This window comes from Limanda limanda, chromosome 22 (genome assembly GCF_963576545.1).
Source record: "Limanda limanda chromosome 22, fLimLim1.1, whole genome shotgun sequence".
NCBI lineage: Eukaryota > Metazoa > Chordata > Actinopteri > Pleuronectiformes > Pleuronectidae > Limanda > Limanda limanda.
The window spans coordinates 10,971,459-10,986,449 of NC_083657.1; the positions used below are offsets into that span (position 1 = coordinate 10,971,459).

At 41.4% G+C, this 14,991-nt stretch overlaps 1 protein-coding gene across 2 annotated transcripts in view; it reads right to left on the bottom strand.

The window, feature by feature from the left end:
• dennd4c (DENN/MADD domain containing 4C) overlaps window positions 1-11,090 on the bottom strand; it is a 29,890-nt gene extending 18,800 nt beyond the window's left edge. The window contains exon 1 of one of the 2 annotated variants that reach the window (XM_061095927.1): window positions 10,956-11,090. The gene's annotated coding sequence lies outside the window, so the exon portion shown is untranslated. The remainder of the gene's footprint in view (window positions 1-10,955) is intronic. The other variant, XM_061095926.1, reaches the window with a different exon arrangement.
• Between the last annotated feature and the right edge of the window lie 3,901 nt (window positions 11,091-14,991).

Here is a 14,991-nt window from a genome sequence, read left to right on the forward strand (position 1 = left end):
CATGCTCGCAGAATCTTCTAGAGTGCAATAAAAGAGACACATTAAATCTCATAATTTATATTCTATATATTAAGGTGCAAAGAAATACTGCTCCTGTGGCCAAGGAAAAGCACTTGTCTTATCAAGCCTGGCCCAAAATACCACTGGCTGCTCATGAAGAAAGAGAAACTTCAACTCAAAGCAGATACGTCTCCATTTCAGAGCTGTTCAGACCAGTCTATGGTCTCAGACCTACACAGGAAGTTCAGTTTTTCCAGTGAGTCAGTAAGCTGTGGCAGGAGGAGGAAAAAGAAAAAGAAAAAAGAAGAAGGCTCTTTATAGGACCACAGCAAGAACAGACAGCCCTGGATTTCATGACGCACACTCATATCAACCATTGTAGTTCTTTCATGTATATCCTGGACTCCACCAAGGGGGGATATGCTTTCCTCTACTGGATGGATTACCACGAAACTTGGTGGAAGGATGCAATATGTCAAAAAAAAAAAAAAATTTTATTGTGGATCCAGGAAATTGCGAGATGGCGTGTTTTCAACTTTTTCATTGATTTCTCAGAGAAAACCACATAAACATCTTTATCTAGGGAATTTAAAAGTGGGTGCATAAGTGTGAACGTGCCAAAAAGTATTTGTTTCATGTGTACGGCCGACCCTACAATCCAGGTAGCTCTGAAGAACTGTAGCTGGACACTTGACCGGAATGTGGCCCCGTTTCTCATTGCCCTTTTTTCAAAGTATGTCGTGAAAACACTCAGATCAAAGAGCATGCAGTGTAACTCTGTGAGGAAAAGCCTCAGGGAAGCAAAAACAATACAGTTTGACGTCATATACAATCAGAGTCTAAATGACCTTATTTTTCCACAAAGAGAAGTGCATGGCTGAAGATGGGGTAAACTTCATTGCACAGGTAAAATAAATATTATGCTCAAAGTGGGTGTAGTGTACATATTGACTTTTAAAAAAGAGGCCATCCCTATTATTTTTCTTTATTTCACAATTTGTTTTTCCAGAGTGGGACATTTACTCGTTCTGAGGAATGTCAATGAAATTAAAGGTTTTATTTGTTCTCATAAATAAAAGTTGCACAAAATGATTCCAGATGTGGTTTTTGACAATACAATGTGGCCTCATCTAAAAGCCACACTGCTTTAGACTGTTTCCAGCCCTTGTTTTTGTGATGATGCACACACACAGAGCCATGTTGAGACTTATTGCACTGAAGAGATTTATCGGACCGTGTCCATGGTTACGTCTGAAACCCCATTCAAAAGCAAAATGCTGGATTTTTCTTTTCACTCCACATTCACTTCATAATAAACTTCACTGGTAAATGAGTTCTCACAAAAGACTGGCCAGTAAATGTACTCTGGCCTTTTAACCAGGGACTGGATGGTCTTCCTGTGTGTGTGGGGATGAATTAATGTCACTTTATGGCTAGAACAAATCTCACAAAACTGAGCAAACAAGTTTATTACACAATTTCACAAGAGTATGAATGAGGTAGACCCTTTGAAAATCAAGAAAATATAAATCGCAGTTCTGTATCTGGGTCTTAATGTAATATTAACAGTGGTTGTTTAGTTAATATAAACTGTATTTGGAATTCCACTTCAATCCCAGTTCATATCAGTGCGTTAGTATGACGTCTGGAGGGGGGACCAGCCTCTATTATGACTGTTCCAAGGACCTGGAATCTGCCCTCTCTTTTACACTAAACTGCTGACCTCTATTGTCTCCATGTCCAGTTGTGCACATATGCTGGGGCTGTAGGTCAGGCAGTGGCACACAATCGGGCAGTTGCCTGCATTCCACCTGTTTCCAACACTTCCTTTGGTATTTTATTTTCAGAGAAGAATACTCTGGATTTCATTTTCCTGATTTGAGCTGAACAAGTGGCATATAAGCTAACAAGCGTGTTTATAGTATATTGAACTACATTAATAACATTGAAATAACTGATTTGTTTAATCATCGTTTAAGTTGAGGAAAAATAGCATTAACATACTGGCTACTCGATGATTAAGTCCAAAATGTACTCTTCTTATAGCTCCGTTTTTGGTCTCCACCAAATCCTGAGGGATATATCTGACACTTTAGTTGCTAAACGCCACTGTGAGAACAGCCTGAACCAACACTGTTAGCTGTCTAAATAACTAACAGCGCTGCTATAAAGCTGATGAGAAAAATCTATGACATGAAACGTATTCATTTGATCAAATGTTTACATAAAAACATTTACTATAGCCGCTTTAAAAGCCTTGAGGGAATCAGGCCAGTTCATATGTGTCACAAAAGCAAAGACTGCCCAAAGCCAACAATTTCAGGTCAATACAAGAAAAAAAATATAGATATCTTGAATGTTATGCTTTGTATGGGACAACTGTTTAGGTTTAATACTTCTGTAGCTTTTTTAAATTAGTGGAGCTTGAATACAAGCTATTCTAAGCAGTTTAAAAGGTGCTATACCTTAAGTGAAATGTAACTGCATATAGTGCAGCTGTAGGAAACATGAGATCACCAATTCTTCCCTAATTCCAAGCCAGCTTCTTTTGTATTAGCAGGTCATGTAAGTGCAGTGCCTCCCAGAAATAAAAATATTCATGGTGAGGAAAATAAAGGACCTTTCCTTCAGGCGTTTGTAGGGAGAGCAAATGATATGTATTATAAGCCTTTATTCAGTCTGGCATGTTGGTTAAGATGCTGACTAGTTTTGTCCTCGACAGACCTTTTTCAAGCCAAAACAAACTTACGAAGAGCTGGAACTTAATACATCTCCTCTCTCTACGCTGCAAAGGGCCTTAAGACATCTTTCTTTTCTTCTCTTAATCAGTTTTTCATCTTCAAAAGCAAATCAAGGTTTTCTGGATTCAGTAACACTGTCACCCATCTTCCTTTGTCTTTGTAATTTGTGGTATTTTCTTAATCTGCAATCAAAGAAATAGGTTCTGCTGCATACCATTCACATTTGAATCTCTGTCGTGAAAGCAGTGGCAACTACTTTTCATCTGCTCTAAAATGGTAATTCTGGCATGAAAAACATCAAGTCTGTGAGTCACACGGTTTCCTGACAGCAGGGGCGCAGATCACCACAAACCTCACAGCAAGGAACAAAGCAATGTTCGTAGAAAGAAAAGAAAAGCAAACACTATCCTGAGTAATCAGCAGATCTGTTAGGGACTGACTGGACTTTGAATACTGCTCCATGAATGTTGGCCAAGCCAATGAAACTCACTTAAAACGCACCATCTTAAAACTATAGGCGACACATACTGCAGCACCTCACATACAAAACCACTGACACCTGCTTCCATGTAAGAACCCAACCACAAACTGCATCGGATGTAGGTGTAAGTGAACTCATTCATCTCTAGTAGTATTACAGTACATATGTTGGCAGGCTGTTCTGAATATAATTTTGTGTTCTAAGAAGACTGGAGCTACAGCAGCAACACAAAACATTATTTGTTGCCTTTAGAAGTGGGATTAGTCAGTGATACGCGTCTGTCACGCAATATCTCTTTGGTGCAGACAGGGACAACGAACAGGGACAACAAATTGTAGGTATCTGCCATATTCTGGACAGTAAATGAGTCAAAATTAACATCACTGACACTAAAATGAGTCATCCCGTTTCCCTACGAGGCTTTCCACCACCTAGTGCCATTACGTCTGTAGCGGGCATTCTCTCAATGCTGGAGCCCCCGTGGGGCGGCCCCCTCCAACTCCACCGCACACCTCACAACCACACAAATATCTATCTGTGACAGCCCATGATAGGTTAACATTGATGCTGCCAAGGCAACCCAGCCCAAACAATGCCAGGCAGCGCGACCCTGAGCCACGACTTGTGTTATTCTAGCTGAGGAAATTGATCTCTTTCCAAGGGTACATTCAGTATTGCTGACATGTTCTCTGTAGTCTCAGTCAAAGGACGTCCAAATGAAGCTCATTTTTAAATGGACAGATAATAAAACGGCTGAAATGGCCACTATTACGTTATGTGTGGCAAGTAAACAAAACATAGTGGTGGCCATAAACTGAGAAAGGGCTGACAGGGTATTAAACTAAAAGCTTTTAAGACTTGTAAATACAAGCAAACATTACAGTATCTCTTGCCTTGTTAAAGCAGGGCGGAGAATAATCACATCAAGGAAAACGTTTAACCCTTAAGGCAAAGAACAGCGACGCTTCTTGGGTCATGCAGTAAAAACCACTTGAGTCAAACTGTCAGACAAACTAGTCCCTTCAATTTCCAGTGCGTGGAGTCTTGTGTTGTAACCTGAGCCCCAGCTTCGAAAGGTTGTGCTCTGCCCCTCCCTTCCCATGTGAGAACCTGTTCCTCTGTTACTCCTGAGCCCCGGCGATCGAGTGTCAGGCCTCTTTGTCTGAGCTGCACATTCGAGGAGTAAGGTCACTGCGAGGCATGACAGAAAATGACTATGCAGCCACAGTGGACACAGTCTAAATTCAAAAAGCTAAGGCCTTGATTGGAAGTGAGTCTCCAGTGCACAGACAGCACAGACTGTAATAAGTGATTATTTGTTACTAGAATGAGATCCAGAGTTAAGTTGTTTTTCATGGTGCTTATACTGTGACATTTACTAAGTTAATTTGTGAATAGCTTTGTCAATACCAATATTGTGGCTCATTAAAATAGTTATTGTAACTCAAAATAATTCTCATTTGTGTCGAACCATGCAAAGTTGGACCAACCACCATTCATTCATTCATTTGAATCATGATCTCACTGCCTGATCTAGAGCGCACTGATCTCCAACACACAAACATCTGATGCCTGATGTCTTTTGAAAGAAAATACAAATTCTGTCAACAGAGCTCCACATCTTTAACAGAGTCATCTCAGCTCAGCAGATGAACAAATAATTGTTTGTGATATTATCTAAACTTTCAAGCTAGTCTGCTGTCATTTAGAGAAACACCAGAGGAGTAATGCAACACAAAAAGATGGCTGTTCTTCTATTTTTAAATCAGTAAATATACAGAGTAATATATACTTTAGAGAAGCAAATGTAACATCACAACACTTATCATATGCAAGTTTGTGCCATTAAAGGTATTTAATGCCTGAGATATTAAATACAGGTCACAGCCGGATATCAAAATTAGATGTGTGATCACTTTTCCTCTTGAAATCCTGCCTGGGCCTGACTGGACCATTCGTCAAGGCCTCTGGTTTTCCTGCACTGGAAAGAATTGTTCCTCGTCACTGGTCTCAACTTGCTTACAAACGTGCCAGAGGTTGACCGTGCAAAACAACCACCCTGAGGGTAGAAGAAAACTCTTCAGCTTTGAGAAGTAAAGCTGGAGTGGTCCTATTCTTTACATTCTTGTGTACCAAATCTGATATTTGTTCATTTTTAGCACTTGTCTGGTGTTAATGGCATTTCACTTGCAAGTTGCTGAATATGCAGCGTGCCAGATTCAATTCAGGCAAAGCTAAGAAAAACTGCAGAGGCTGAGACACAAACAGAAACAGAGATTTCTCTATTGAAGTTTAGTGACTGTAAACCCCTTACTCCATCCCCCGTGGTCTGCCCCACAATGATCTCATTCCTATCACACAAAAGAGCCTAGAGGCTCGTTCCCCAGGGGAAAAAGAGCCGGCCTGCGGGTGCGCGCATGCACAAGTGTGTGTGTGTGTTTGTGTGTGTGTAATGCTGGGTGACAGACAGTGCTGTGTTTGTCTCACTTATTTCTGCAGGAGCCCTGTCAGGCAGAACCACTTGCAGCTTGTCTGACACAGCAGCTGAGCATGACACATGTCTCTGCCGGGTACTGTACCATCAGACATGAACTCAGGGTTTGCCCCAGTTTACCTTTCACATAAGAGGATCGCAGCAGGAGATTTAACCAGGTCAGAAACGTTCACGACAACAGGAAAATATATGTAAGACCCAGACGAGGGGGTGGCACCTGGGTACAGAATGCAAGAGGCAAAACATGACGCATACATTTTGCTGTGGAAAGCACAGTGTCTTTGTAAACAGCACATTGACACCGACGTTGCCATAAGCTCTTGACACCTCTTTTTTATCCTGAGATATTTGTAACATTCCCTTCGCGTGTTGGAAACAACAGCAGTGGGTATAGATGCAGACAAACCTTTAAGCTGATTATTCAGATTACCCCTCTCCTGTGACAAGTGTACATGTATACGAGCTTCTGCACGTGTGTTTAAATTCATCTATAGGCTACAGTGCTGCTAAAGTGCACTTAAAATGATTAGAAATTTCAGAGATGCACTACGAGATCTTCAAAAGGAAAAAGTGACTTCCATTTGACAGTGAGATTACCCATTGAGCTTCAGTGGAAGGCTCTACACCACACTGCGTGTCAGCCTTCGCAGCTCCAGCGACTGCCCTAAGTGCCACTCTGTAACTCTGGAGGATCTGAAGAGCAAAAGTGGCCCGGCCTCCCTGCAACCTGTCAACACAACGTGCCGTCCGTGGTGAAAGCCAGACTTGAGAACAAGGTGCCAACGAGGTGACAAAACCTCGACGGCCACAGAGGAGGGGAAAAAAAGAACAACGCTCATGTGTGTTTCCTCCCTGAGGTGGAGCGTGGCTTTCTGGAGAGGGATAAACTCAAAATAAAGCCACTGGCGTTTTTTTGTCTGATTGAACTCATATGGCGCAAGCTGCAGTGTGTGTGTGCACAGAGTTGGCCGTGACCGTGGTGTGTAAATACCTCACTCTGCTAATTAATCCTAACAGCTTGTCGCGAGGGAGACTCCCAGCCTTACTTGTCCGAGTTATCCCCTCAGCCTTCGGTTTACAACGCAGGAAAGAAGAAAAAAAAAATGGACTTTGACGTTTACTCTGAAGGCGAAAAAATCCTCAAGTGCAGGAAACGTATTGTTCAATATTTGCTCTTGAGTGAGAGGTGGAGCGTTCACGGTCTATCTGCCCGTTTGGCTCCAGATAAGCCTGTGCAATACCCTGGCATTATCACATCCATGTGCTAACAGCGTCTCCCTCGCGCCGCGCCACCTCAACAAAGCAAAAAGACCAACGGTGAAACTCTTTTCCTCGGTCGTGTTTGTTTAACCCTGGCAGCTGTTTTTTTTTTTATATACAGACACAAAATCCAATTTCACCGAGGGGCTGGCGACGGCTGTCAACACGGCTCTGAGAGCGGGAATCTGAGTGCCAAATCACACCGATAACAGACGCGACGGGTAATCAACAGATGGTTGTTTTTTCTATGGGTTATCTAATTTATTCCCCCCCCACCTTCGGGCATAGACTGTTGGTTGTGTATGACTTTTCTTAAGCTCTAATTGAGTGAAACATTTCTGCTATCTGATTAAAATAAAATAAAAACATAAGCAAAGGAGTAGAACTGCAAAACACTATTTTAAATCAATGACATACATTTGTCATTAAATTATTATTTTAACTACTATTTCTTAATGTATTATCATATTGGAAACAATAACAAATATCCATTAACTTAAGTTTCCATTGTTTCACCAACTGAAACATAAAAACTAATATTTTTTACATTTTAGGAGGCTTCTTTATTTGCACTTTAAAACATAATTATCAAAACTGTCTTTCTTTACACGAGTCAAACTGTCTGTTCCCCTCCAGCGTTATATGTCTGTGAATCTCTGTTAGTCCCCCGGCACTCCTAACTGCACTGGATCCTTGTTTAGTGTTTTTTCAAGTTAACATCAAAGCTGCAACCGGTGACTCAAAGCGAGATCAGGGGAGAAATGGCACAAATCCAAATAAGTGAAGCTGAAGATTACAACTTTTTTCCACTCGGCTTATTTCTTTCCTTTCTGGTTGATCTTCTTTATTTTTCCTCCTGGCTGATTTGCTGTCGATGTGAGCACATTTATTTGCTGAGGTGTGTCAAAAGCAACTGCTGCCTGCAAAGAACCGACAGCAGCAGCAGGTAGGTTGTGTTTCCCACAACATGAGACTTCACTGATGGAGGGTTTTTCACATCGAACAACCACCAAGGGCAGATTGGGATTTAGAATAGAGCCCGACCTATTTCTCTTTTGGCCGAAGATATTGATCTAGTCCATCAGCCTTTCCCAGACACCTTTGTATCAGCGTTTATATCTCTTAGACCTTTTTTTACAGAATAAACCATGTTTAAAATGTGCGTAATGAATTGTGTTGATTTTCTTTATTCAAGTTCTATATATCAGGCAGGCTGTATTTGTGTTTTCTATTTTCGTCTGCATCTTCTACTCGTAAAAACACCTCTTTCACATCTTCTGACGACACGCCATCGACATGCCCGATGTCAGTGCATCTCTGAAAGCAGCTTCAGTCATAAGGGTTTGATAACGACATCTTATGTATATGGTTCGATATGGTCAATTCAAAAACATCCTGGGGAGATGAACCATGATTAGCGGCTCAGAGCTGGGAGGCCAGGCTCAGCGGCAACGTCACAAGACTGCCTCCTTCCTGGAGCGTGACAGCCCGGCAGACACAGAGCATTCTTTCCACTCCGAGGAGAAGGCAGAGAGGGCAAACTCATTGGCCCTGCTAACAAGCTGGGCTTAAACCAGCTGAGACGCAGGTTCACAGAAAAACGACGACTGAAAACACTACTGCCACAGCACACCTGGGCTCAAAGGTCGGAGGAAGAAAAATGGCTAACCGGAGAGATTTTTTTGGCGGCACTACAAGATTCTCCTTGTTGCTCTTTGGCTGGAGATGTCTGCCTGGAGTTAATGTGTGTTAAGACAAGCAAACAGACTGATAAGCAAAAGGCACTGAGGTGTTTCAGGTAAGCGTTGACTCAGCAAGCCCAGGAGCTTGTAACGTCAGTCGTCTCCGCGTCAAATCGGCAGCTACTTCTGGCTAAATGAGCAGAAACACCAGGTGTAAAAAAAAAAAAACATACGTAAACTGCTTTCAAACATTAACTGAACTCTGAATAATCTCATGAAATTGTCCGGGGGGGCTGCATGCAAGGACGCAGATGTGAAAATGAGGACACCCAGGACATGTGTCATTCATGCATTTTGGTAACTGCTGTATGTCGATGACGCAAAATGCTGTCAAAAGTTCAACCGGGCTTTATAATACGATTCAGACGTATTGCGACAAAAGGTCAGAATACTCTTCATTTCTTAATTTGATTATTGCCTCTTCCAAGTATGGTCTTATTTAGGTTAAGATAATTAGAAAATGCTGTTTCCATTGCAGTGTCTTATTCAAACTATTGTATTAAATCGGGTTAACATCAGAATATTGGCTGACCTTCCTAGAAGACATTTCACACAGTCACACTTGTTGCAGGTTCTCACACTCGTCAAAACCCTACTTGACTTTTGCCTAGGCAACCACAAAGTCCTTGGGCAGCCTGTGGCAGCTCCCTCCTCCTGGTCAGCTGACTGAGCCCGTGGACGACCAGGAGCAGTGACAAAGTGCGAGGTCAACGTACACCCAGCCACAGCGGCTGCAGGCATGACCCACTTATTTTAACAGTAACAGTAAGTAGGAGGCAAGAGTCATTCCACTCCCTTTTTCCAGCGGCTGTCAGGCCAAGCCAAGGTCAAGGAAGAGAAGTTTTTTCCCTCTCCCGTGTGTCAGCAGCTCAGCGCTGATGCAACTAAAACTTGCAGAGATTTTTCCTGCTCCAACGGCCTGGGTTATTCTCACAGCCTGACATCCCTGCTGCCACTTCAGGTGGTAGAACGCTTAGATGAGTGCCACCGGTTCATGGGAAGTGGAAGTTGCGTCTTGGTGCTCTGCTGGGACTCGTGCCAAGTTGACGCTGTCACAACAGGAACGACACACGCACAACGTGAACCAGGGTGGGAAGCCGGAGCAGGGAGAACGCCGCTGCCCTCAGGGGTTATAGACCTGTCAGCTGGCAAACTGTCAAGTGCTGAGGCGCAGATATGTGAGCAGCTTGGCATTGCATGTAGTGGCATTAGCTCTCACCCCAACACACACACACACAGCCACAAAAAACAACACAACAACTGCATGTCCTAGGGTTGGGGGTCACAGAGAAACAGAAACACAACTGCAGCATCGTCGACTCTGAAGGAACAGAGATGAAGAATGGCCACTGCTTCTTAACAATTCATCAAAACCTAAATATTTATTGATAGTTTTGCGGTAAATGTATTATTTAATATTAAAAATTATATGATTCCATGTTGTGTTTCTTCGAGCACTCGATCCAATGGCCCATCACTGCATTAACTAATGATATCTCAGCAACTTTACAAAGCTAGGACCAAGCTTTCTGGAGGTCTTGATGACATTATAAACTATAACTTTGGTGAAAGTTTTGTTATGTTTTTTTTTTTTTTCAATTCAACTTTAAAAGTTATAATCAATCATACGGCGTGTTTCTTGTATTGAGGATATCATGCTGCAAAATAAATGAATTGATCCTGCACCATTTTGGACTTGTTGTACAAATGCCTCCTTCTATTTTCTGCCATTGTTGTTGTTTTCCATGCGTCTATTTCTCTATATTTGTTTCGACTGGAGGGAGAAGCCTCTTTGAACCCGAGCGTAGTGACAATAAAGATCTTTGAACCTTCCACATCGATCGATCAGGCTCTAATCGATCGATGTTAATACTTGTATCTGTATATGATCAGCGGCCATATCGACCAGGCTGCACCGAGGACAGGCACCTGCAGGGTTAGAGAGGGGGGGGGGCTTGCAGGAGGAGGAGGAGGAGGAGGAAGAGGAGTAGGGTTGTTTTGATCCAACTGTTGTATCTGACCCACAAGTCGGTAAACATAAACACAAACATGTCCTCCTGTGTGGAGCCCGTGCAGTGATACGTGGCTCTCTCTCTCTCACACTCTCTCTCTTTCTCTCTCTCTCTGGAGGACACACGGTGAGGGGGGGGAGCAGGAGGACAAGGAGGGGACATTTCTGCGCGACACACTAAAGTCCCACAAACACACTTCACCTGCGTGCTCCTCGGTTCACTCACCAGCTGTTTACTCTGCAGACTCTGTTGACATGGAGGCAACTTGCTGCTTCGTCTCCCTCCGCTCGGTGTAGTCCGTGTGTCTCTGTGAGCACAACAGGTCGAAGCAGGAAGCAGCGTCCAGGAAATCCAACACACACACACTTACACACACACAGACCCACACAGAGAGACACACACAAGCTAGCAGCCGCCTCCGGAAGAGTCCTCACAAAGTTTGATGGCCGCTTCTTCCCCCCGCCTCACTTTTCATCCGCAGCTGGGGCTGGAGGCCGCCGCCATGTTGGTGTCTGAGAGTTTACAGCCGAGTTGAGTTGTTTCCTCCCGAAACCGAACGGACCCGCCCAGAGGAGGAGGGAGGAGAGAAGGAGAGAGGGGAGGAGACAGGGGACAGGAGGAAAGGAGAGAGGTGGGAGGAGAGAGGGAGAGAAGGAGGGAGGAGAGAAAGAGAGAGGGAAGGAGACAGGGGACAGAAGGAAAGGAGAGAAGGAGAGAGGTGACAGAAGGAAAGGAGGGAGGAGAGAGCGGAGGAGACAGGGGACAGGAGGAAAGGAGAGAGGTGGGAGGAGAGAGGGGAGGAGACAGGGGACAGAAGAGAGGGGACAGGAGAGAGGGGAGGAGACAGGGGACAAAAGGAAAGGAGAGAAGGAGAGAGGTGACAGAAGGAAAGGAGAGAGGTGACAGAAGGAAAGGAGAGAGGAGGGAGGAGAGAAGGAGAGAGGGGAGGAGACAGGGGACAGAAGAAATGGGACAGGAGGAAAGGAGAGAGGAGAGAAGGAGAGAGGGGAGGAGACAGGGGACAGAAGGAAAGGAGAGAAGGAGAGAGGTGACAGATGGAAAGGAGAGAGGTGACAGAAGGAAATGAAAGAGGAGGGAGGAGAGAAGGAGAGAGGAGAGGAGTAAGGGGGAGGAGAGAGGGAGAGAGGTGAGGAGACAGGGGACAGAAGGAAAGGAGAGAGGAGTGAAGGAGAGAGGGGAGGAGACAGGGGAGAGAAGGAATGAGGAGAGATGGAGGAGAGAGGGGAAGAGGAGAGAAGGAGAAAGGAGAGGAGAAAGGAAAGGAGAGGCAGGAGTGGAAATAAGGACAGAGGGGAGAGGAGAGGAGAGAAGTAGAGAGAAGAAGGAGAGAGGAGAGAAGGGGAAAGGACGGAGATGAGAGGAGTGAAAGAGAGAGGAAAGAAGTGAAGGAGAGAAGAGACAAGGAGATGAAAAAAGTTACTGATGATCTTTTTTTATCTTTACATGTATTATTGGTCGCATCAGATCTAACGATAGTACATATTTTCTTTTGTGTATTGTCTACATTTATATTTTTACGGTGTACAGTTAATTATCTGTTGCTTGTTCATATATTTTGTGTTAACATTGATCCAAACATAACACTAACATTACTAAGATGTTTTATTGTGTATATTAAATGACTTCCGGTCTTCTGTCTGTTTTTCAATGTTGCTTTGGCTAACTTGATGTTTATTTTGATCGGTCTCTGCCGCCTTCTGCTGTCTGAATGTAGCAACTACACCAATTTAAAATGCAACAGGTGTTTTAGTTTTTGTTGCTCTTTGTTGGACATTTAGAATTTTTATCTGAAGTTAATCTGTTCAATAAATGTAATAATATATAATAATTTCATGGTTTTAAGATGTATTGTGCTGTAGTAGACAGAATAAATGAGAAGACGTCTGAATTATATGTGGTTGTATTTGTGCTGTGGTATTGGTTCAATAGCGGACTTTGACCGGAAGAGGGCAGCATTTAAACACAAACATATTACTGAAATCATAAGTTTATGTATTATTTATGTATTATTGGTCGCATCAGATCTAACTATAGTTCATATTTTATTTTGTGTATTGTCTACATTTATATTTGTACGGTGTACAGTGAATTATCTGTTGCTTGTTCATATATTTTGTGTTAACATTGATCTAAACATAACACTTACATTACTAAGATGTTTTATTGTGTATATTAAATGACTTCCGGTCATCTGTCTGTTTTTCAATGTTGCTTTGGCTAACTTGATTTTATTTTGTTTTTGATCGGTCTCTGCTGCCTCCTGCTGTCTAAATGTAGCAACTACACCAATTTAAAACGCAACAGGTGTTTTAGTTTTGTTGCTCTTTGTTGGACATTTAGAATTTTTATCTGAAGTTAATCTGTTTAATAAATGTAATATTATATAATAAGTTCATGTTTTTAACATGCATTGTGCTGTAGTAGACAGGATAAATGAGAAGACGTCTGAATTAAATGTGATTGTATTTGTGCTGTGGTATTTGTTCAATAACGGACTTTGACCAGAAGAGGGCAGCATTTCAACACAAACATATTTCTGAAATACGTTGTCATGATAAATGTGGGAAATCTTAAGTTTATGTATTATTGGTTGCATCAGATCTAACGACAATTCATATTTTATTTTGTGTATTGTCTACATTTACATTTGTACGGGTTTACAGTGACTTATCTGTTGCTTGTTCATATATTTTGTGTTAACGTTGATCCAAACATAACACTAATATTACTAAGATGTTTTATTGTGTATATTAAATAACTTCCGGTCTTCTGTCTGTTTTTCAATGTTGCTTTGGCTAACTTGACTTTTATGTTTTGGTTTTGATCGGTCTCTGCTGCCTCCTGCTGTCTAAATGTAGCAACTACACCAATTTAAAAAGCAACAGGTGTTTTAGTTTTTGTTGCTCTTTGTTGGACATTTAGAATTTTTATCTGAAGTTAATCTGTTTAATAAATGTAATATTATATAATAAGTTCATGTTGTTTTTAACATGTATTGTGCTGTAGTAGACAGGATACATGAGAAGACGTCTAAATTAAATGTGGATGTATTTGTGCTGTGGTATTCGTTCAATAACGGACTTTGACCAGAAGAGGGCAGCATTTCAACACAAACATATTTCTGAAATACTTTGTCATGATAGATGTGGGAAATCTTAAGTTTATGTATTCTTGGTCGCATCAGATCTATTGATAGTTCATATTTTATTTTGTGTATTGTCTACATTTATATTTGTACGGTGTACAGTGAATTATCTGTTGCTTATTCATATATTTTGTGTTAACATTGATCCAAACATAACACTTACATTACTAAGATGTTTTATTGTGTATATTAAATGACTTCCGGTCTTCTGTCTGTTTTTCAATGTTGCTTTGGCTAACTTGATTTTTATGTTTTGTTTTTGATCGGTCTCTGCTGCCTCCTGCTGTCTAAATATAGCAACTACACCAATTTTAAAAGCAACAGGTGTTTTAGTTTTTGTTGCTCTTAGTTGGACATTTAGAATTTTTATCTGAAGTTAATGTGTTTAATAAATGTAATATTATATAATAAGTTAATGTTTTTAACATGTATTGTGCTGTAGTAGACAGGATACATGAGAAGACGTCTAAATTAAATGTTGTTATATTTGTGCTGTGGTATTTGTGCAATAGCGGGTTTTGACCAGAAGAGGGCAGCATTTCAACACAAACATATTTCTGAAATACTTTGTCATGATAAATGTGGGAAATCTTAAGTTTATGTATTATTGGTCGCATCAGATCTAACGATAGTTCATATTTTATTTTGTGTATTGTCTACATTTATATTTGTACAGTGTACAGTGAAGTATCTGTTGCTTGTTCATATATTTTGTGTTAACATTGATCCAAACATAACACTAACATTACTAAGATGTTTTATTGTGTATATTAAATGACTTCCGGTCTTCTGTCTGTTTTTCAATGTTGCTTTGGCTAACTTGATTTTTATGTTTTGTTTTTGATCGGTCTCTGCTGCCTCCTGCTGTCTAAATATAGCAACTACACCAATTTTAAAAGCAACAGGTGTTTTAGTTTTTGTTGCTCTTAGTTGGACATTTAGAAATTTTATCTGAAGTTAATGTGTTTAATAAATGTAATATTATATAATAAGTTAATGTTTTTAACATGTATTGTGCTGTAGTAGACAGGATACATGAGAAGACGTCTAAATTAAATGTTGTTGTATTTGTGCTGTGGTATTTGTGCAATAGCG